At 57.1% G+C, this 23,776-nt stretch overlaps 1 long non-coding RNA gene across 1 annotated transcript; it reads left to right on the top strand.

Moving 5' to 3' along the window:
* Positions 1–118: 118 nt before the first annotated feature.
* Positions 119–22,025, top strand: LOC135407337 (uncharacterized). Its single transcript, XR_010426823.1, has 6 exons — positions 119–224; positions 1,498–1,641; positions 20,464–20,587; positions 21,103–21,179; positions 21,558–21,632; positions 21,725–22,025. It is a non-coding gene; the product is annotated as an uncharacterized LOC135407337 (long non-coding RNA).
* The last annotated feature ends 1,751 nt before the right edge of the window (positions 22,026–23,776 follow it).

Below are 23,776 nucleotides of genomic sequence, written 5' to 3'. Positions count from 1 at the left end.
CTGCGGGACCAGCGGGGTTCTCGGGAACGGGCGGGCGGGGATTGGCTGGGCTGGCACGGGGGGGCGGGGCCGTACGGGCCGCGGGCTATAAATAGCGGGGGAGGGGAGGCGGGGGGGGGCAGTTCGGCGGCGGAGGTGGAAGCGGCGCTGGAGCGGCGGGAGCCGGGGCGAGATCGGCGGTGAGCTGGGGCGGGACTCCCGCGGCTGCCGCTCCCGACGTGCAGGTCCGATCCCGGCCCGCCACTCCCAGCCCGCTTTTCTCCGCTCCGTCCAATCGTAGCCCGCCCTTTCAATGGGGGCGCGGTCCCGTAAGCTGTGCCCGCTCAGCCGTGGCGCGGCGCCGCCCCCCTTCCCCACGTTCCCCTCAGGCGCTGCAGGTGCCGGCGCCTTTGGTTCCGGAGCCGCGCCTGCGCTGCCGCAGCCCCCGACAGGCCCTGTTGGGACCAGGGAGGGCGGGTGGCACAGCTCCGCGCTCACGTCCCGTCTGGGAGTTCTTCCGGGAGGCGGGGAGGGGGCGGGAGCGGCGGCGGCCCTTTCAACGGGGCCGCGGTCGAGCAAGCTCTGCCCGCTCAGCCGCGGCGCGGAGCCGCCCCCCTCTCCACCTCGTCCCCCGCGTTCCCCTCAGGCGCCGGTCTCGGCGCCTTTGCTTCGGGATCCGGCGGAGCCGCGCCTGCGCTGCCGCGGTGCCCGCAGGCGCTGTTGAAAGGGCGGGTGGGAGGTCCGCGGTCCCGTCCCGTCCCGTCCGGGAGCTCTCCCGGGAGAAGGGGAGGGAGGCGGGCAGCGGGCGGGAGCGGGGCCTGAGGGGACAGCGGGGTTCTTGGGGACGGGCAGGGCGGGTACGGGCAGGCGGGGATTGGCGGGGCCGGACGCTGCCGGACGCTGGGATTGGCTGGGCTGGCACGAGGGGGGCGGGGCCGTGCGGGCCGCGGGCTATAAACGGCGTGGGCGGGGGGGCGCTGGGGGCAGTTCGGCGGCGGGGCTGGGGGCGCGCTGGAGCGGCGGGAGCCGGCCGGGGATTGGCGCGGCCGCTGGGCCGAGGAGCGGCGGTGAGCCAGGGTGGGACCCTCGCGGCTGCCGCTCCAGGGAGCGGTGGGGAGCCATGAGGCAGCACTGCCTCGGCTGCCGATCCAGGGGGAGCCGGGGTCGGTCCCCCACAGCTGCCGAGGCAGGGCGGTGGGCAGGCGGTGTCCCGGGCAGCTGTGCCGGCCAGCTTTGGTCAGTGCTCAGTGGGGGAGCAGCCCATGCTCAGGGGTGCTCCCCCGAACCAGAAGGACTAGGATGCAGCCTCTCAGTGGGGCTGGTACTGAAAGTATTGTTACAAAGAAAAGTAATAAAAGATGTTTCATTCTATTATAATTTTATTTTACTTTTATTTTCATCTTTGACTACTTGATTGTTTTTTCTATTGTTTTGTTCCTGTTCCCGTTGGGATGGGTGGGACAGTTCCTAGAGATATTTAAGTGAACAACAAAGACTGATTTGTGATTTTGTCAACAGCCCCGGGCTGCAGAGATACCCAGGAGCAGATTTAGGCAGAGGCAGCAGAAAGCTGAGGCAGAGGCAGCAGAAAGCTGAGGCAGAGGCAGCAGAAAGCTGAGAACCTGGAGCTGAGGCAGCAGAGCTGGTGGAGACATAAAGACGGTAGGACTGTGGGCAGAACAAGAGTGGGGCTGGATTAGAGAGCATGGACCTGGCATAAGTATTGCAGGGACAGAGCTGGGATAAAAATAGTCAGGCCTGGCCTGGAATGTGGGCTTGAGAGCTGGGGTGGAAAACTCAGACCTTTAACAAAAGAAAGATGCTAGGATTGGAACGTGCAGCAGCTTTACCGGGAGCTGACAGCAGAGCTGGCAGAGAAATAAAGGTTGTGGGTGTGGGTATGGGATACAGAGAGTGGTGCTCGGAAAGGGATTGTGGAGCAGGGATAGGGACTGTGGCACTGCAGCAGAAATCACTGTAGGATTGAGACAGGGACTGGCACCGTCGCTGAAACATCTGTGTGTCTGTGGAATAGGGATTGATGGGCAGGAACATGGACTGGGGGGGAAGAGCTGAAATCAGTCTAGGACATGGATCTGGACTTTGGAGTTGGGATCAGGTTTCTGGGGCTGGAGGAGCACCTGTGGGACTGGGATTGGGAGTGTAAGTTGGAGCTGGAAAGTGGCAGAGCTGGAGCCAAGCTGAAGATCCTGCAGCGAGAACCTGGAGCAGCTTCCCGAGGCGGCGCTGGCAAGATGCAGAGCTACTGCTGAGAGAGCAGAGCTGGCAGTGCAATAAAGCTTGTGGGTCTCGAGCTGAAATCACTGAGGGGCTGGGATAGGGATGGGTTCTGGGCTTGGGACTTTAACACTTGGGCAGGAATCAGAGCAATCACTGTGAGATAGGGCCTGTGGCACCGTCGCTGCAATGGCTGTGTGTGTCTGATATAGGGATTGATGGGTGGGAATGTGGATTGGGTGGGAGAGCTGAAATCAGTCTAGGGCTGGGCTTGTGTCTTTGGAATTGGGATCGGGTTTGTGGGGCTGGAGGAGCACCTGGGAAACTGGGACTGGGAGTGTGAGGGTGGAGCTGGAAAGTGGCAGAGCTGGAGCCAAGCTGAAGATCCTGCAGTGAGAACCTGGAGCAGCTTCCCGAGGCGGCGCTGGCAAGATGCAGAGCTACTGCTGAGAGAGCAGAGCTGGCAGTGCAATAAAGCTTGTGGGTCTGGAGCTGAAATCACTGAGGGGCTGGGATAGGGATGGGTTCTGGGCTTGGGACAGTAACACTTGGGCAGGAATCAGTGTGGGGTGGAGATAAGGCCTGTGGCACCGTCGCTGAAATGGCTGTGTGTCTGTGGAATTGGGATTATAATTGGGAATGTGGACTAAGAGGCTGGGGCTGAAATCAGCATAGTGGTAGGATTGCATCTGTGGAGCTGGGAGGGTGTCTGGAGCTCAGATAGGGCCTGTGGCAGCGTTGCTGAAATCCCTGAGTGGCTGTGGAATAGGGATTAATGGGCGGGAACGTGGATTGGGTGGGTAGAGTTTAAATAAATATAGGAGTGGATTTGTGATTTTGGAATTGGGATCTGGTTTGTGGGGCTGGAGGAGCACCTGGGAAACTGGGACTGGGAGTGGGAGAGTGGAGCTGGAAAGTGGCAGAGCTGGAGCCAAGCTGAAGATCCTGCAGTGAGAACCTGGAGCAGCTTCCCAAGGCGGCGCTGGCAAGATGCAGAGCTACTGCTGAGAGAGCAGAGCTGGCAGTGCAATAAAGCTTGTGGGTCTCGAGCTGAAATCACTGAGGGGCTGGGATAGGGATGGGTTCTGGGCTTGGGACTTTAACACTTGGGCAGGAATCAGAGCAATCACTGTGAGATAGGGCCTGTGGCACCGTCGCTGCAATGGCTGTGTGTGTCTGATATAGGGATTGATGGGCGGGAATGTGGATTGGGTGGGAGAGCTGAAATCAGTCTAGGGCTGGGCTTGTGTCTTTGGAATTGGGATAGGAATTTTGGGGCTGGAGGAGCACCTGGGGGACTGGGACTGGGAGTGGGAGGGTGGAGCTGGAAAGTGGCAGAGCTGGAGCCAAGCTGAAGATCCTGCAGCGAGAACCTGGAGCAGCTTCCCGTGGCGGCGCTGGCAAGATGCAGAGCTACTGCTGAGAGAGCAGAGCTGGCAGTGCAATAAAGCTTGTGGGTCTCGAGCTGAAATCACTGAGGGGCTGGGATAGGGATGGGTTCTGGGCTTGGGACTGAAACACTTGGGCAGGAATCAGTGTGGGGTGGAGATAGGGCCTGTGGCACCGTCGCTGCAATGGCTGTGTGTCTGTGGAATTGGGATTATAATTGGGAATGTGGACTGAGAGGCTGGGGCTGAAATCAGCATAGTGGTAGGATTGCATCTGTGGAGCTGGGAGGGTGTCTGGAGCTCAGATAGGGCCTGTGGCAGCGTTGCTGAAATCCCTGAGTGGCTGTGGAATAGGGATTAATGGGCGGGAACGTGGATTGGGTGGGAGAGCTGAAATCAGTCTAGGGCTGGGCTTGTGTCTTTGGAATTGGGATCGGGTTTGTGGGGCTGGAGGAGCACCTGGGAAACTGGGACTGGGAGTGGGAGGGTGGAGCTGGAAAGTGGCAGAGCTGGAGCCAAGCTGAAGATCCTGCAGCGAGAACCTGGAGCAGCTTCCCGAGGCGGCGCTGGCAAGATGCAGAGCTACTGCTGAGAGAGCAGAGCTGGCAGTGCAATAAAGCTTGTGGGTCTGGAGCTGAAATCACTGAGGGGCTGGGATAGGGATGGGTTCTGGGCTTGGGACAGTAACACTTGGGCAGGAGTCAGTGTGGGGTGGAGATAAGGCCTGTGGCACCGTCGCTGCAATGGCTGTGTGTCTGTGGAATTGGGATTATAATTGGGAATGTGGACTGAGAGGCTGGGGCTGAAATCAACATAGTGGTAGGATTGCATCTGTGGAGCTGGGAGGGTGTCTGGAGCTCAGATAGGGCCTGTGGCAGCGTTGCTGAAATCCCTGAGTGGCTGTGGAATAGGGATTAATGGGCGGGAACGTGGATTGGGTGGGTAGAGTTTAAATAAATATAGGAGTGGACTTGTGATTTTGGAATTGGGATCTGGTTTGTGGGGCTGGAGGAGCACCTGGGAAACTGGGACTGGGAGTGGGAGGGTGGAGCTGGAAAGTGGCAGAGCTGGAGCCAAGCTGAAGATCCTGCAGCGAGAACCTGGAGCAGCTTCCCGAGGCGGCGCTGGCAAGATGCAGAGCTACTGCTGAGAGAGCAGAGCTGGCAGTGCAATAAAGCTTGTGGGTCTGGAGCTGAAATCACTGAGGGGCTGGGGTAGGGATGGGTTCTGGGCTTGGGACTTTAACACTTGGGCAGGAATCAGAGCAATCACTGTGAGATAGGGCCTGTGGCACCGTCGCTGCAATGGCTGTGTGTGTCTGATATAGGGATTGATGGGTGGGAATGTGGATTGGGTGGGAGAGCTGAAATCAGTCTAGGGCTGGGCTTGTGTCTTTGGAATTGGGATAGGAATTTTGGGGCTGGAGGAGCACCTGGGGGACTGGGAGTGGGAGGGTGGAGCTGGAAAGTGGCAGAGCTGGAGCCAAGCTGAAGATCCTGCAGCGAGAACCTGGAGCAGCTTCCCGTGGCGGCGCTGGCAAGATGCAGAGCTACTGCTGAGAGAGCAGAGCTGGCAGTGCAATAAAGCTTGTGGGTCTGGAGCTGAAATCACTGAGGGGCTGGGATAGGGATGGGTTCTGGGCTTGGGACTGAAACACCTGGTCAGGAATCAGTGTGGGGTGGAGATAGGGCCTGTGGCACCGTCGCTGCAATGGCTGTGTGTCTGTGGAATTGGGATTATAATTGGGAATGTGGACTGAGAGGCTGGGGCTGAAATCAGCATAGTGGTAGGATTGCATCTGTGGAGCTGGGAGGGTGTCTGGAGCTCAGATAGGGCCTGTGGCAGCGTTGCTGAAATCCCTGAGTGGCTGTGGAATAGGGATTAATGGGCGGGAACGTGGATTGGGTGGGAGAGCTGAAATCAGTCTAGGGCTGGGCTTGTGTCTTTGGAATTGGGATCGGGTTTGTGGGGCTGGAGGAGCACCTGGGAAACTGGGACTGGGAGTGGGAGGGTGGAGCTGGAAAGTGGCAGAGCTGGAGCCAAGCTGAAGATCCTGCAGCGAGAACCTGGAGCAGCTTCCCGAGGCGGCGCTGGCAAGATGCAGAGCTACTGCTGAGAGAGCAGAGCTGGCAGTGCAATAAAGCTTGTGGGTCTGGAGCTGAAATCACTGAGGGGCTGGGATAGGGATGGGTTCTGGGCTTGAGACAGTAACACTTGGGCAGGAATCAGTGTGGGGTGGAGATAGGGCCTGTGGCACCGTCGCTGCAATGGCTGTGTGTCTGTGGAATTGGGATTATAATTGGGAATGTGGACTGAGAGGCTGGGGCTGAAATCAGCATAGTGGTAGGATTGCATCTGTGGAGCTGGGAGGGTGTCTGGAGCTCAGATAGGGCCTGTGGCAGCGTTGCTGAAATCCCTGAGTGGCTGTGGAATAGGGATTAATGGGCGGGAACGTGGATTGGGTGGGTAGAGTTTAAATAAATATAGGAGTGGACTTGTGATTTTGGAATTGGGATCTGGTTTGTGGGGCTGGAGGAGCACCTGGGAAACTGGGACTGGGAGTGGGAGAGTGGAGCTGGAAAGTGGCAGAGCTGGAGCCAAGCTGAAGATCCTGCAGTGAGAACCTGGAGCAGCTTCCCGAGGCGGCGCTGGCAAGATGCAGAGCTACTGCTGAGAGAGCAGAGCTGGCAGTGCAATAAAGCTTGTGGGTCTCGAGCTGAATTCACTGAGGGACTGGGGTAGGGACAGGGTTTGGGCTTGGGACTGTAACACTTGGGCAGGAATCAGAGCAATCACTGTGAGATAGGGCCTGTGGCACCGTCGCTGCAATGGCTGTGTGTGTCTGATATAGGGATTGATGGGTGGGAATGTGGATTGGGTGGGAGAGCTGAAATCAGTCTAGGGCTGGGCTTGTGTCTTTGGAATTGGGATAGGAATTTTGGGGCTGGAGGAGCACCTGGGGGACTGGGACTGGGAGTGGGAGGGTGGAGCTGGAAAGTGGCAGAGCTGGAGCCAAGCTGAAGATCCTGCAGCGAGAACCTGGAGCAGCTTCCCGAGGCGGCGCTGGCAAGATGCAGAGCTACTGCTGAGAGAGCAGAGCTGGCAGTGCAATAAAGCTTGTGGGTCTCGAGCTGAAATCACTGAGGGGCTGGGATAGGGATGGGTTCTGGGCTTGGGACTGAAACACCTGGTCAGGAATCAGTGTGGGGTGGAGATAGGGCCTGTGGCACCGTCGCTGCAATGGCTGTGTGTCTGTGGAATTGGGATTATAATTGGGAATGTGGACTGAGAGGCTGGGGCTGAAATCAGCATAGTGGTAGGATTGCATCTGTGGAGCTGGGAGGGTGTCTGGAGCTCAGATAGGGCCTGTGGCAGCGTTGCTGAAATCCCTGAGTGGCTGTGGAATAGGGATTAATGGGCGGGAACGTGGATTGGGTGGGAGAGCTGAAATCAGTCTAGGGCTGGGCTTGTGTCTTTGGAATTGGGATAGGAATTTTGGGGCTGGAGGAGCACCTGGGGGACTGGGACTGGGAGTGGGAGGGTGGAGCTGGAAAGTGGCAGAGCTGGAGCCAAGCTGAAGATCCTGCAGCGAGAACCTGGAGCAGCTTCCCGAGGCGGCGCTGGCAAGATGCAGAGCTACTGCTGAGAGAGCAGAGCTGGCAGTGCAATAAAGCTTGTGGGTCTGGAGCTGAAATCACTGAGGGGCTGGGATAGGGATGGGTTCTGGGCTTGGGACAGTAACACTTGGGCAGGAATCAGTGTGGGGTGGAGATAAGGCCTGTGGCACCGTTGCTGCAATGGCTGTGTGTCTGTGGAATTGGGATTATAATTGGGAATGTGGACTGAGAGGCTGGGGCTGAAATCAGCATAGTGGTAGGATTGCATCTGTGGAGCTGGGAGGGTGTCTGGAGCTCAGATAGGGCCTGTGGCAGCGTTGCTGAAATCCCTGAGTGGCTGTGGAATAGGGATTAATGGGCGGGAACGTGGATTGGGTGGGTAGAGTTTAAATAAATAGAGGAGTGGATTTGTGATTTTGGAATTGGGATCGGGTTGGTGGGGCTGGAAGAGCACCTGGGAAAGTGGGAATGGGAGTGGGAGAGTGGAGCTGGAAAGTGGCAGAGCTGGAGCCAAGCTGAAGATCCTGCAGTGAGAACCTGGAGCAGCTTCCCAAGGCGGCGCTGGCAAGATGCAGAGCTACTGCTGAGAGAGCAGAGCTGGCAGTGCAATAAAGCTTGTGGGTCTCGAGCTGAAATCACTGAGGGGCTGGGATAGGGATGGGTTCTGGGCTTGGGACTTTAACACTTGGGCAGGAATCAGAGCAATCACTGTGAGATAGGGCCTGTGGCACCGTCGCTGCAATGGCTGTGTGTGTCTGATATAGGGATTGATGGGTGGGAATGTGGATTGGGTGGGAGAGCTGAAATCAGTCTAGGGCTGGGCTTGTGTCTTTGGAATTGGGATAGGAATTTTGGGGCTGGAGGAGCACCTGGGGGACTGGGAGTGGGAGGGTGGAGCTGGAAAGTGGCAGAGCTGGAGCCAAGCTGAAGATCCTGCAGCGAGAACCTGGAGCAGCTTCCCGAGGCGGCGCTGGCAAGATGCAGAGCTACTGCTGAGAGAGCAGAGCTGGCAGTGCAATAAAGCTTGTGGGTCTGGAGCTGAAATCACTGAGGGGCTGGGATAGGGATGGGTTCTGGGCTTGGGACTGAAACACCTGGTCAGGAATCAGTGTGGGGTGGAGATAGGGCCTGTGGCACCGTCGCTGCAATGGCTGTGTGTCTGTGGAATTGGGATTATAATTGGGAATGTGGACTGAGAGGCTGGGGCTGAAATCAGCATAGTGGTAGGATTGCATCTGTGGAGCTGGGAGGGTGTCTGGAGCTCAGATAGGGCCTGTGGCAGCGTTGCTGAAATCCCTGAGTGGCTGTGGAATAGGGATTAATGGGCGGGAACGTGGATTGGGTGGGAGAGCTGAAATCAGTCTAGGGCTGGGCTTGTGTCTTTGGAATTGGGATAGGAATTTTGGGGCTGGAGGAGCACCTGGGGGACTGGGACTGGGAGTGGGAGGGTGGAGCTGGAAAGTGGCAGAGCTGGAGCCAAGCTGAAGATCCTGCAGCGAGAACCTGGAGCAGCTTCCCGAGGCGGCGCTGGCAAGATGCAGAGCTACTGCTGAGAGAGCAGAGCTGGCAGTGCAATAAAGCTTGTGGGTCTGGAGCTGAAATCACTGAGGGGCTGGGATAGGGATGTGTTCTGGGCTTGAGACAGTAACACTTGGGCAGGAATCAGTGTGGGGTGGAGATAGGGCCTGTGGCACCGTCGCTGCAATGGCTGTGTGTCTGTGGAATTGGGATTATAATTGGGAATGTGGACTGAGAGGCTGGGGCTGAAATCAGCATAGTGGTAGGATTGCATCTGTGGAGCTGGGAGGGTGTCTGGAGCTCAGATAGGGCCTGTGGCAGCGTTGCTGAAATCCCTGAGTGGCTGTGGAATAGGGATTAATGGGCGGGAACGTGGATTGGGTGGGTAGAGTTTAAATAAATATAGGAGTGGACTTGTGATTTTGGAATTGGGATCTGGTTTGTGGGGCTGGAGGAGCACCTGGGAAACTGGGACTGGGAGTGGGAGGGTGGAGCTGGAAAGTGGCAGAGCTGGAGCCAAGCTGAAGATCCTGCAGCGAGAACCTGGAGCAGCTTCCCGAGGCGGCGCTGGCAAGATGCAGAGCTACTGCTGAGAGAGCAGAGCTGGCAGTGCAATAAAGCTTGTGGGTCTGGAGCTGAAATCACTGAGGGGCTGGGGTAGGGATGGGTTCTGGGCTTGGGACTTTAACACTTGGGCAGGAATCAGAGCAATCACTGTGAGATAGGGCCTGTGGCACCGTCGCTGCAATGGCTGTGTGTGTCTGATATAGGGATTGATGGGTGGGAATGTGGATTGGGTGGGAGAGCTGAAATCAGTCTAGGGCTGGGCTTGTGTCTTTGGAATTGGGATAGGAATTTTGGGGCTGGAGGAGCACCTGGGGGACTGGGAGTGGGAGGGTGGAGCTGGAAAGTGGCAGAGCTGGAGCCAAGCTGAAGATCCTGCAGCGAGAACCTGGAGCAGCTTCCCGAGGCGGCGCTGGCAAGATGCAGAGCTACTGCTGAGAGAGCAGAGCTGGCAGTGCAATAAAGCTTGTGGGTCTGGAGCTGAAATCACTGAGGGGCTGGGATAGGGATGGGTTCTGGGCTTGGGACAGTAACACTTGGGCAGGAATCAGTGTGGGGTGGAGATAAGGCCTGTGGCACCGTCGCTGCAATGGCTGTGTGTCTGTGGAATTGGGATTATAATTGGGAATGTGGACTGAGAGGCTGGGGCTGAAATCAGCATAGTGGTAGGATTGCATCTGTGGAGCTGGGAGGGTGTCTGGAGCTCAGATAGGGCCTGTGGCAGCGTTGCTGAAATCCCTGAGTGGCTGTGGAATAGGGATTAATGGGCGGGAACGTGGATTGGGTGGGTAGAGTTTAAATAAATATAGGAGTGGATTTGTGATTTTGGAATTGGGATCTGGTTTGTGGGGCTGGAAGAGCACCTGGGAAAGTGGGAATGGGAGTGGGAGAGTGGAGCTGGAAAGTGGCAGAGCTGGAGCCAAGCTGAAGATCCTGCAGTGAGAACCTGGAGCAGCTTCCCAAGGCGGCGCTGGCAAGATGCAGAGCTACTGCTGAGAGAGCAGAGCTGGCAGTGCAATAAAGCTTGTGGGTCTCGAGCTGAAATCACTGAGGGGCTGGGATAGGGATGGGTTCTGGGCTTGGGACTTTAACACTTGGGCAGGAATCAGAGCAATCACTGTGAGATAGGGCCTGTGGCACCGTCGCTGCAATGGCTGTGTGTGTCTGATATAGGGATTGATGGGTGGGAATGTGGATTGGGTGGGAGAGCTGAAATCAGTCTAGGGCTGGGCTTGTGTCTTTGGAATTGGGATAGGAATTTTGGGGCTGGAGGAGCACCTGGGGGACTGGGAGTGGGAGGGTGGAGCTGGAAAGTGGCAGAGCTGGAGCCAAGCTGAAGATCCTGCAGCGAGAACCTGGAGCAGCTTCCCGAGGCGGCGCTGGCAAGATGCAGAGCTACTGCTGAGAGAGCAGAGCTGGCAGTGCAATAAAGCTTGTGGGTCTGGAGCTGAAATCACTGAGGGGCTGGGATAGGGATGGGTTCTGGGCTTGAGACAGTAACACTTGGGCAGGAATCAGTGTGGGGTGGAGATAGGGCCTGTGGCACCGTCGCTGCAATGGCTGTGTGTCTGTGGAATTGGGATTATAATTGGGAATGTGGACTGAGAGGCTGGGGCTGAAATCAGCATAGTGGTAGGATTGCATCTGTGGAGCTGGGAGGGTGTCTGGAGCTCAGATAGGGCCTGTGGCAGCGTTGCTGAAATCCCTGAGTGGCTGTGGAATAGGGATTAATGGGCGGGAACGTGGATTGGGTGGGAGAGCTGAAATCAGTCTAGGGCTGGGCTTGTGTCTTTGGAATTGGGATCGGGTTTGTGGGGCTGGAGGAGCACCTGGGAAACTGGGACTGGGAGTGGGAGGGTGGAGCTGGAAAGTGGCAGAGCTGGAGCCAAGCTGAAGATCCTGCAGCGAGAACCTGGAGCAGCTTCCCGAGGCGGCGCTGGCAAGATGCAGAGCTACTGCTGAGAGAGCAGAGCTGGCAGTGCAATAAAGCTTGTGGGTCTGGAGCTGAAATCACTGAGGGGCTGGGATAGGGATGGGTTCTGGGCTTGGGACTGAAACACCTGGTCAGGAATCAGTGTGGGGTGGAGATAGGGCCTGTGGCACCGTCGCTGCAATGGCTGTGTGTCTGTGGAATTGGGATTATAATTGGGAATGTGGACTGAGAGGCTGGGGCTGAAATCAGCATAGTGGTAGGATTGCATCTGTGGAGCTGGGAGGGTGTCTGGAGCTCAGATAGGGCCTGTGGCAGCGTTGCTGAAATCCCTGAGTGGCTGTGGAATAGGGATTAATGGGCGGGAACGTGGATTGGGTGGGTAGAGTTTAAATAAATATAGGAGTGGATTTGTGATTTTGGAATTGGGATCTGGTTTGTGGGGCTGGAGGAGCACCTGGGAAACTGGGACTGGGAGTGGGAGAGTGGAGCTGGAAAGTGGCAGAGCTGGAGCCAAGCTGAAGATCCTGCAGTGAGAACCTGGAGCAGCTTCCCGAGGCGGCGCTGGCAAGATGCAGAGCTACTGCTGAGAGAGCAGAGCTGGCAGTGCAATAAAGCTTGTGGGTCTGGAGCTGAAATCACTGAGGGGCTGGGGTAGGGATGGGTTCTGGGCTTGGGACTGTAACACTTGGGGCAGGAATCAGAGCAATCACTGTGAGATAGGGCCTGTGGCACCGTCGCTGCAATGGCTGTGTGTGTCTGATATAGGGATTGATGGGTGGGAATGTGGATTGGGTGGGAGAGCTGAAATCAGTCTAGGGCTGGGCTTGTGTCTTTGGAATTGGGATAGGAATTTTGGGGCTGGAGGAGCACCTGGGGGACTGGGAGTGGGAGGGTGGAGCTGGAAAGTGGCAGAGCTGGAGCCAAGCTGAAGATCCTGCAGCGAGAACCTGGAGCAGCTTCCCGAGGCGGCGCTGGCAAGATGCAGAGCTACTGCTGAGAGAGCAGAGCTGGCAGTGCAATAAAGCTTGTGGGTCTGGAGCTGAAATCACTGAGGGGCTGGGATAGGGATGGGTTCTGGGCTTGAGACAGTAACACTTGGGCAGGAATCAGTGTGGGGTGGAGATAGGGCCTGTGGCACCGTCGCTGCAATGGCTGTGTGTCTGTGGAACTGGGATTATAATTGGGAATGTGGACTGAGAGGCTGGGGCTGAAATCAGCATAGTGGTAGGATTGCATCTGTGGAGCTGGGAGGGTGTCTGGAGCTCAGATAGGGCCTGTGGCAGCGTTGCTGAAATCCCTGAGTGGCTGTGGAATAGGGATTAATGGGCGGGAACGTGGATTGGGTGGGTAGAGTTTAAATAAATATAGGAGTGGACTTGTGATTTTGGAATTGGGATCTGGTTTGTGGGGCTGGAGGAGCACCTGGGAAACTGGGACTGGGAGTGGGAGAGTGGAGCTGGAAAGTGGCAGAGCTGGAGCCAAGCTGAAGATCCTGCAGCGAGAACCTGGAGCAGCTTCCCGAGGCGGCGCTGGCAAGATGCAGAGCTACTGCTGAGAGAGCAGAGCTGGCAGTGCAATAAAGCTTGTGGGTCTCGAGCTGAATTCACTGAGGGACTGGGGTAGGGACAGGGTTTGGGCTTGGGACTGTAACACTTGGGCAGGAATCAGAGCAATCACTGTGAGATAGGGCCTGTGGCACCGTCGCTGCAATGGCTGTGTGTGTCTGATATAGGGATTGATGGGTGGGAATGTGGATTGGGTGGGAGAGCTGAAATCAGTCTAGGGCTGGGCTTGTGTCTTTGGAATTGGGATAGGAATTTTGGGGCTGGAGGAGCACCTGGGGGACTGGGACTGGGAGTGGGAGGGTGGAGCTGGAAAGTGGCAGAGCTGGAGCCAAGCTGAAGATCCTGCAGCGAGAACCTGGAGCAGCTTCCCGAGGCGGCGCTGGCAAGATGCAGAGCTACTGCTGAGAGAGCAGAGCTGGCAGTGCAATAAAGCTTGTGGGTCTGGAGCTGAAATCACTGAGGGGCTGGGATAGGGATGGGTTCTGGGCTTGGGACTGAAACACTTGGGCAGGAATCAGTGTGGGGTGGAGATAGGGCCTGTGGCACCGTCGCTGCAATGGCTGTGTGTCTGTGGAATTGGGATTATAATTGGGAATGTGGACTGAGAGGCTGGGGCTGAAATCAGCATAGTGGTAGGATTGCATCTGTGGAGCTGGGAGGGTGTCTGGAGCTCAGATAGGGCCTGTGGCAGCGTTGCTGAAATCCCTGAGTGGCTGTGGAATAGGGATTAATGGGCGGGAACGTGGATTGGGTGGGAGAGCTGAAATCAGTCTAGGGCTGGGCTTGTGTCTTTGGAATTGGGATCGGGTTTGTGGGGCTGGAGGAGCACCTGGGAAACTGGGACTGGGAGTGGGAGGGTGGAGCTGGAAAGTGGCAGAGCTGGAGCCAAGCTGAAGATCCTGCAGCGAGAACCTGGAGCAGCTTCCCGAGGCGGCGCTGGCAAGATGCAGAGCTACTGCTGAGAGAGCAGAGCTGGCAGTGCAATAAAGCTTGTGGGTCTGGAGCTGAAATCACTGAGGGGCTGGGATAGGGATGGGTTCTGGGCTTGGGACAGTAACACTTGGGCAGGAATCAGTGTGGGGTGGAGATAAGGCCTGTGGCACCGTCGCTGCAATGGCTGTGTGTCTGTGGAATTGGGATTATAATTGGGAATGTGGACTGAGAGGCTGGGGCTGAAATCAGCATAGTGGTAGGATTGCATCTGTGGAGCTGGGAGGGTGTCTGGAGCTCAGATAGGGCCTGTGGCAGCGTTGCTGAAATCCCTGAGTGGCTGTGGAATAGGGATTAATGGGCGGGAACGTGGATTGGGTGGGTAGAGTTTAAATAAATAGAGGAGTGGATTTGTGATTTTGGAATTGGGATCGGGTTGGTGGGGCTGGAAGAGCACCTGGGAAAGTGGGAATGGGAGTGGGAGAGTGGAGCTGGAAAGTGGCAGAGCTGGAGCCAAGCTGAAGATCCTGCAGTGAGAACCTGGAGCAGCTTCCCAAGGCGGCGCTGGCAAGATGCAGAGCTACTGCTGAGAGAGCAGAGCTGGCAGTGCAATAAAGCTTGTGGGTCTCGAGCTGAAATCACTGAGGGGCTGGGATAGGGATGGGTTCTGGGCTTGGGACTTTAACACTTGGGCAGGAATCAGAGCAATCACTGTGAGATAGGGCCTGTGGCACCGTCGCTGCAATGGCTGTGTGTGTCTGATATAGGGATTGATGGGTGGGAATGTGGATTGGGTGGGAGAGCTGAAATCAGTCTAGGGCTGGGCTTGTGTCTTTGGAATTGGGATAGGAATTTTGGGGCTGGAGGAGCACCTGGGGGACTGGGAGTGGGAGGGTGGAGCTGGAAAGTGGCAGAGCTGGAGCCAAGCTGAAGATCCTGCAGCGAGAACCTGGAGCAGCTTCCCGAGGCGGCGCTGGCAAGATGCAGAGCTACTGCTGAGAGAGCAGAGCTGGCAGTGCAATAAAGCTTGTGGGTCTGGAGCTGAAATCACTGAGGGGCTGGGATAGGGATGGGTTCTGGGCTTGGGACTGAAACACCTGGTCAGGAATCAGTGTGGGGTGGAGATAGGGCCTGTGGCACCGTCGCTGCAATGGCTGTGTGTCTGTGGAATTGGGATTATAATTGGGAATGTGGACTGAGAGGCTGGGGCTGAAATCAGCATAGTGGTAGGATTGCATCTGTGGAGCTGGGAGGGTGTCTGGAGCTCAGATAGGGCCTGTGGCAGCGTTGCTGAAATCCCTGAGTGGCTGTGGAATAGGGATTAATGGGCGGGAACGTGGATTGGGTGGGAGAGCTGAAATCAGTCTAGGGCTGGGCTTGTGTCTTTGGAATTGGGATAGGAATTTTGGGGCTGGAGGAGCACCTGGGGGACTGGGACTGGGAGTGGGAGGGTGGAGCTGGAAAGTGGCAGAGCTGGAGCCAAGCTGAAGATCCTGCAGCGAGAACCTGGAGCAGCTTCCCGAGGCGGCGCTGGCAAGATGCAGAGCTACTGCTGAGAGAGCAGAGCTGGCAGTGCAATAAAGCTTGTGGGTCTGGAGCTGAAATCACTGAGGGGCTGGGATAGGGATGTGTTCTGGGCTTGAGACAGTAACACTTGGGCAGGAATCAGTGTGGGGTGGAGATAGGGCCTGTGGCACCGTCGCTGCAATGGCTGTGTGTCTGTGGAATTGGGATTATAATTGGGAATGTGGACTGAGAGGCTGGGGCTGAAATCAGCATAGTGGTAGGATTGCATCTGTGGAGCTGGGAGGGTGTCTGGAGCTCAGATAGGGCCTGTGGCAGCGTTGCTGAAATCCCTGAGTGGCTGTGGAATAGGGATTAATGGGCGGGAACGTGGATTGGGTGGGTAGAGTTTAAATAAATATAGGAGTGGACTTGTGATTTTGGAATTGGGATCTGGTTTGTGGGGCTGGAGGAGCACCTGGGAAACTGGGACTGGGAGTGGGAGGGTGGAGCTGGAAAGTGGCAGAGCTGGAGCCAAGCTGAAGATCCTGCAGCGAGAACCTGGAGCAGCTTCCCGAGGCGGCGCTGGCAAGATGCAGAGCTACTGCTGAGAGAGCAGAGCTGGCAGTGCAATAAAGCTTGTGGGTCTGGAGCTGAAATCACTGAGGGGCTGGGGTAGGGATGGGTTCTGGGCTTGGGACTTTAACACTTGGGCAGGAATCAGAGCAATCACTGTGAGATAGGGCCTGTGGCACCGTCGCTGCAATGGCTGTGTGTGTCTGATATAGGGATTGATGGGTGGGAATGTGGATTGGGTGGGAGAGCTGAAATCAGTCTAGGGCTGGGCTTGTGTCTTTGGAATTGGGATAGGAATTTTGGGGCTGGAGGAGCACCTGGGGGACTGGGAGTGGGAGGGTGGAGCTGGAAAGTGGCAGAGCTGGAGCCAAGCTGAAGATCCTGCAGCGAGAACCTGGAGCAGCTTCCCGAGGCGGCGCTGGCAAGATGCAGAGCTACTGCTGAGAGAGCAGAGCTGGCAGTGCAATAAAGCTTGTGGGTCTGGAGCTGAAATCACTGAGGGGCTGGGATAGGGATGGGTTCTGGGCTTGGGACAGTAACACTTGGGCAGGAATCAGTGTGGGGTGGAGATAAGGCCTGTGGCACCGTCGCTGCAATGGCTGTGTGTCTGTGGAATTGGGATTATAATTGGGAATGTGGACTGAGAGGCTGGGGCTGAAATCAGCATAGTGGTAGGATTGCATCTGTGGAGCTGGGAGGGTGTCTGGAGCTCAGATAGGGCCTGTGGCAGCGTTGCTGAAATCCCTGAGTGGCTGTGGAATAGGGATTAATGGGCGGGAACGTGGATTGGGTGGGTAGAGTTTAAATAAATATAGGAGTGGATTTGTGATTTTGGAATTGGGATCTGGTTTGTGGGGCTGGAAGAGCACCTGGGAAAGTGGGAATGGGAGTGGGAGAGTGGAGCTGGAAAGTGGCAGAGCTGGAGCCAAGCTGAAGATCCTGCAGCGAGAACCTGGAGCAGCTTCCCGAGGCGGCGCTGGCAAGATGCAGAGCTACTGCTGAGAGAGCAGAGCTGGCAGTGCAATAAAGCTTGTGGGTCTCGAGCTGAAATCACTGAGGGGCTGGGATAGGGATGGGTTCTGGGCTTGGGACTTTAACACTTGGGCAGGAATCAGAGCAATCACTGTGAGATAGGGCCTGTGGCACCGTCGCTGCAATGGCTGTGTGTGTCTGATATAGGGATTGATGGGTGGGAATGTGGATTGGGTGGGAGAGCTGAAATCAGTCTAGGGCTGGGCTTGTGTCTTTGGAATTGGGATAGGAATTTTGGGGCTGGAGGAGCACCTGGGGGACTGGGAGTGGGAGGGTGGAGCTGGAAAGTGGCAGAGCTGGAGCCAAGCTGAAGATCCTGCAGCGAGAACCTGGAGCAGCTTCCCGAGGCGGCGCTGGCAAGATGCAGAGCTACTGCTGAGAGAGCAGAGCTGGCAGTGCAATAAAGCTTGTGGGTCTCGAGCTGAAATCACTGAGGGGCTGGGGTAGAGCTGGGGGCTAGAATATGGACTGGATACTTTGCTCAGGGACTGTTGGTTTTGAGTAGAAATTACTGTGGGATTGGGATTGTATTTTTGTGCACTCTGGGAAGTCTAGTAATTCTATTGCAAGCCATTGGTGGGAAGTGGGAGTACTTGGTAGAGTCAGCTGTTCTATGGGGAAGGCTCAGGTGTGAACAATGAGGGGGAGGAGGGGCCAGGGCTTGGGCTGAGGCCCCTTGGCTGTTGTTCGGTCTCAGGAGCTGTAGCAGGACTTCTTAGACCATGACTCAGGTGAGTCTGTTTCAATTTCACCTTTCCAGTCCCTTCCCACTGTCCCCAGTCCCTCCTGAGTCCCTCCCAGTTTCTCCCAAGTGCCCCAAACCCTATCCCAGTGCAGCCAGTCCCCTCCCTGTTCCTTCCCCAGTGCCTCCACTCCTTCCCAATTGCTCCCACTGCACCCCAGTCCCATCCCAGTCCATCCCTAGTACCGACCAGCTGCTGCAGATCCTGACAGCCCTGGCCTGTCTGTGTGGGTAAGCACAGTTTTTGATAGGAAGCAACTGAGAGAACAAACTTTTTACTATCCTTTTAGTGTTCCTTTAATTCCCGATTTATGTTTATAGTATTTTTCCTTTAGTTTCCCCTTTGACTAACCAATATCGTGTTATCCATAATATTGTGTTAAGATCCTTTTTTTTTGGTATCCCTTTTCCCTAGTTAATACTGTATTAAATGCTGTTCGTAGTATTTGTCTTAATGCCACCCGATAAGGTAGTTAGTTTGTATCCTTTTTAGTTTTTAATTCCTCTTGCTAAGTTTATTACTATTATTATTCTCACTGTAATAAAAGATATTTTGTGTGCTTGAGTATTTTTTGGCACTTGTCTTTATTCCGGACATGTATCCAAACGTACTGCTACACCAGTGCGTTGTGCTCCTTTTCCCAGTGCATCCCATTCCCATCCCAGTCACTTCGCAGTCCCTCCCTGCTCCCTCCCCAGTTCCCCCAGTCCTAGCCCAGTGCCACCAGTGCTCCCAGTCCCACCCCAGTGCCCCCACTCTGATCCCAGTCCCTTCCCACTTCTCTCAGTGCAAGCCAGTGCACCCATTCCTTCCCAAGTGTCCTCCTGCAGTGCAACCCAGTCCTTCCCCAGTTTGCCCAGTCCCATCCCAGTCCTTTCCCACTGCCCCCAGTCCCATCCCAATTCCCTCACCAGTGATCCCAGTCCTATCCCAGTGCTTCCCTGCTGTATTACAGTCCCTCCACAGTGCACCCCTGTCCTTCCCTACTGGCTCAGTCCTATCCCAGTTCCCTCCCCACTGACCTCAGTCCCATCCCAGTGGTGCCCCAGTGTGTCCTAGTGCCTCCCCAGTGCCTCTCAGTCCTATCCCAGTGCCTCCAGTCCCTCCCCAGAGAATCCCAGTCCCAGCCCACTTCCCCCAAATGCCCCCAGGGCCTCTCCAGTGCCCTCAGTCCCGGCCCAGTCCCTCCCCAGTGCATCTCACTCCTATCCCAGTGCCCCCAGTCCCACGGTCCCCAGTCCCTCCCCAACGACCCCCAGTCCCATCCCACTGCTCCCAGTCCCCCCCCCGAAAATCTCAGTCCCACCCCAGTGTCCCCACTCCCAGCCCAAATCCCCCAGTCCCTCTCCAGTGTCCCCAGTCCCATCCCCATCCCTCCCCATTGCCCCCAGTCTTTCCCAGTGCATCCCAGTCCTTTTCCATGATGCAAGAGGCACAGGGGGCATGAAATCCCTCAGCTGCTCTGAGGTTCTGCAATTCAGTTGTTCTAAATTAGGTAATTTTCTTGGTGAGCAGTTTGAGTTGTTAGACAGTGTGGACTGCAGAAGCATTTTTCGGTGAACTGATTGTTTTTTAGTTTATTTTAAAGCTCTCCTAAAAACTCCACACTGGTGTGTGTTCGCTGCACCTGCACTGGGGGCTGCAGGGAGAAGCAGCTGGGGGGGGGGGGTTTGCTCTCTGCCCCTTTCCCACCTTCCCCTCGGTTCCCTGGGACTGCAGGGAATCCCAGCTCCCCTTGGCTTCTCCGGGGGCCTCGCAGCAGGGTTTCGAAGTGTGGCCCTGAGATTTTCTGGCCTTGGAACTGATGGCTGTTTCGGGGCACGTCTCCCCGGGCAGTGTGTCTTTTAACACTTCCTGGGGCAGGAGAATTGCAGCAGAAGAAAGCAAAGGAAGCCCAGAGCCAGGACTAGGAAGGCCCAAGCCTCTGGCGAGCCCAGGCCTTGCTGCTCGGTGCTGATTGTGCTCGGGGCTTGTTCCTCACCGTTGGGGTCCAAATGAGAGGGGAGCAAGAGGCAGAACAGCCCGCTGCTGCTGCTGCTGCTGCTGCTGCTGCTGCTGGGGCTGAACTGTCTGCAGTGCCCGGGGGCCGGGCAGGACTTGGCCCCGATGCCTGCATTGCTCTGCAGCGGCCAGGGAGGGGTCCCAAAAGTCATCCCCCCGCCTGCTGTGCTGCACAGCAGGGGCTGGCTAGGCCGGTTCCCGGCCGGGGGAGCCCGGGGGAGGCCGTGCTGGGGCTGAGGGGCTGCTGCTCTCTGGGCCTCTCGGGCTTTGCCTTGGAATCCCAAAGCCTGGGCCTGCGCGGGGGGGAGGAGGCAAAGGGGACTGTAAATTGGTCTGTTGGGGAGTGTTTTGGGGCCGAGTTCATGCTCTTGGCTTGTTGTGTGTCAATTCCCAGCCTCGGTCAGGGCTTCGCGGGGAGCGTTGCTGCCGCTGCCGCTGCCGCCGGGAGAGAGAAGTCCTTTGGGAAGCCGGGATAAAAACAGCAACTCTGTGAACTGCCCAGCTTTTCCTAGGGAAGGGCAGGTTTTAGGGAAGAAAGGCCCGTCCTCGCGAAAGGCGCCGCGGGTCTCGCAAGGGGGGGACCGCGCGGCTGCAGTGCCGTTCCCGGCCGTGTCCGCCAGGCGGCGACTGCGAGGCAGCGCCCGGCGGTCGGGGCGGGCTGGGAAGCGGCGCCTGCGCAGAGCGAGGCGTTGGCCGGGCCGGGCCTGGAGCGCTCGGGGCCGCCGGGCAGGGCAGGGGCGGGGACCGGCCGGGGTGGGGGTAAGAGCAAATTTTAGGGAAGAACCGCCTGTGGTGAGTAATCAGAAGAGAAGGGTGAAAGCCAAGAGCCTTTGACTTCCCCAGTGCACTTAATTTTTTTGTTCTTCTCTCTTTCAGGACAGGGAAAATCGTTGACTTGGGTCCAGCAATGCCAAATGTGTTGGGGTGTGAGCAGCCAAAGCAACAAGCTCCAGCCCCACCGACCGGCGCTGGGGGCTCCTGGTGCTGCCCGTGGGGTGGGGTAAGTCAGAGGGACACGTTTCTCTCCTCCTGGCTGTTGGCATTTGCTCCCTGGGCACTGGCTCTGTTTCCACTGCAGGCTGGTCCTTGCCGTGCTGGGAAGGGTGGAGAGGAAGGGGCGAAGGGCCGGGTGAGCGTGGGGTCCCCGAGCTGTGGGGTTGGGCTGTGCTGAGTGGGCCAGGTTGGTCCCTGTTGGTGAGCCCGAGCCTTGGCTTGGGGGTTCAGGAGCCCGGGGGGCCAAGCTGGGGGGTGTTTGCAGCTCTGCCCGGGCTGGAGCTGACACAGCGCTGGGGGAGAGCCTGGAGCTGGGCTGGGCCGGGGGACAGACGCAGGGGAGCTGGGGGAGGGTTTGGGACTCCCTGGGGGGAAAGGAGGGGTGGATGGGCTGGATGGAGCCACGGGCCTGTGCTCCTGGGAACACACTTGTCCAGGGCGCTGGGATCCGGGTCAAACTCCAGTTCCCCTCATGTCCAGGGATGCAGGGTCTGAGGGATTGGATTTCCCTGGGGGTTGCAGGAGACCAGGAGTGAGAGGAAACGCAGTGCCAGAGCAGGCTGTGTTTGCCTCTGAGGACAGAGAGCCTGTGGGCTGAGGTGAGATTGCTGTGAGTGTTGGGATGAGCATTCCAGGGAACAGGGAGCTTGGAATTCCAGGTGCTGATGGAACCATCGCCTTAGGTGTGTTTAGTTTGTGTCTGTGGGAGCTGGGATTAGGGCTGGAGAGCTGTTGCTGGGAACAAAGGGTGGAGAAAACCTGCTCCACGGATGTGTAAGGAAGGATGGAGTAGCAGGGAAGGGGAGTATTTCTATACAGTATCAATATTCTCCATGTGGGATGGAGCAGCAATGGGGGTGGTTGGGTTTGGCCTGGGCCGGTCAGGATCTGCCATAAACAACCCACCAGACCCTGAACCCTCACTGGACATGTCCAGCCCCTCAACAGAAACCCAAGTCCTTCATTAACTGTTACAGAGGAAAAATGATTGGTAATTGCTTCTGATCTGTGGAGAATCTCCTTTGGAATGATCAAGCAGAGAGCGTACCAAGGCAGGCAGAGCATTTCTTTTGGCTCTTTTTTTTTTTTTTCTGGTTTGTCATTTTTTCTTTGGCTTCAATGCGTTTTGTGTGCTCCTGTTCAGAAAGCAGCAAATATATCCTGATAAGCCCTGAATATGCCAGGAGGTTTCAGCCGGGAGAAAGGAGCTGTGGAAGAAAAGCAGCCTAAAAATAGCCAGCGGGGATCATCAGGTTTTCCAGCCAAGAAGAATAAGGAGAGAGATGAGGGAATCAGGTTCCAATTCCTAATGATTTGGTGGGTGTAGGAATGATTTGTGTGTGTTTTCCAGTCCCTTTTGATTCCTGAGATGATTTTAAAATGATGGCTTTAGCAATCAACTAAATCGGAGATGTTGTTTTTGAGAGGAAATGATGCCAAATAAATGCAGAGTTTTGGGTCAGTTTTGGGGATGATTTGGGTCAGTTTTTGGGGTCAGTTTGGGGTCATTGTTTGGGGTGATTTGGGTCAGTTTTGGGTCAGCTTTTGGGGTGATTGGGGTCAGTTTTGGGTCAGCTTTTGGGATGATTGGGGTGGGGTTTTGGGGTCAGTTTTGGGTCAGCTTTTGGGGTGATTTGGGTCGGTTTTGGGTCAGCTTTTGGGGTGATTTGGGTCGGTTTTGGGTCAATTTTTGGGGAGCACTGGGTGTTACTGGGGGTTGTTGGGGAGCACTGGGTGTTTCCTGGGGAGCACTGGGTGTTACTGGGGGTTGTTGGGGAGCACTGGGTGTTACTGGGGTGCACTGGGGAGCACTGGGTGTTACTGGGGGTTGTTGGGGAGCACTGGGTGTTTCCTGGGGAGCACTGGGTGTTTCCTGGGGAGCACTGGGAGAGCAAATGAAAAATAAAGAGAATAAAAAATCAACGAAATAAAAAAGGAAATATAAAAAACAAAAGAAAATTAAGGAAAAAAAAAAAGGCAAAAAAACTAAAAAGGAAATAAAATGAAAAGGAAATAAAAGAGAGAAAAAAAAAAAAGAAACCCCTTCTCGGGCACCCCGTTTCCTCTCCTCCCCCCCCCCCCCGCCCCAAACCGTAAATTGCGGGGTCATCACCCCTAAAATGTGAGAAGGGGACCCGAAAATGTGGGTGAGGGAACCCCAGGGAGCCGAAAAAGTGGAGGGGGAGCCGCGGTAAGAAAGCGAAGCCGGGCGGTCGGGCGGCGGGGTGGGGGGGGGAGCCGAGGTAGGGACGCCAGCGCATGCGCAGTCGTTGGAAAGACGCCGGCGATCACGTGGTAAGTAAGGGCAGCCAGGAGCGGGACCGGCGACGCATGCGCAGTGGCTCTCGTGCCGGTGCAGCGCTCCCTGCTCGAGTTAAGGGCCGGTTCCGGCGGCAGGGCGGGACTCGCGGTCTCCCGTCTCTCCCGGTGTGTGTGTGGGGGGAATAAAATGAAGATTTTTGGGGGTGAAAGCGCAGAAATTAGCGAGGAGGGACGCTAATTTGGGTAAACTCGGTCACCGGAAGTAGAGAGCGACCGGAAGTCCTCCAAGGCCCCGGCGCGGAAGTCCGCCAAGCCCACAGTAAAGATGGCGCCGCCAGGACCGGAACGACCACACTAAAGATGGCGGCCCCGGCACGGAAGTCCGCCAAGCCCATAGTAAAGATGGCGCCGCCAGGACCGGAACGACCACACTAAAGATGGCGGCCCCGGCACGGAAGTTCGCCCCGACGCCACACTCTAGATGGCGCCGCCAGGACCGGAACTTAGCCGAGGCCACACTAAAGATGGCGGCGAGAGGCCCCCTCGCCTCAGAGAGGCGTCTATCCTGTTGCCTGACCTCCGCCGCGACCCGGACCCCCGCCCCGCGCCCGCAGCGCCGTCTCGCCGCGCCGCTTCCCGCTGTGGGGACGGGGCGGGGCGCTCGGCGGCGCCGGGCGCGGGCGGCAGGTTCGTGGGCGGCGGCAGGCACCGGCGCCGGCAGCCCCCCTCGGCGCCGCGCGCGCGGCGCTCCGCCCGCCCGCCCGCCTCGTTCCGCTCCGCTCCGCTCCCCTCCCGCCCCCGCTCTCCCCCCCCCCCACCGCTCCCCTCCGCTCCCGCTCCCGCCGTGCCCTGGAGATGCTGTCGGAGCTGCGCCGCCGCCTTCCCCCCCCTCCAGGAAGCGACCCACGGCGGCAGATCCGACGGAGATCGTCCC

This window comes from Pseudopipra pipra, chromosome 2 (genome assembly GCF_036250125.1).
Source record: "Pseudopipra pipra isolate bDixPip1 chromosome 2, bDixPip1.hap1, whole genome shotgun sequence".
NCBI lineage: Eukaryota > Metazoa > Chordata > Aves > Passeriformes > Pipridae > Pseudopipra > Pseudopipra pipra.
This window is presented reverse-complemented; position numbering and strand designations above follow the sequence as displayed.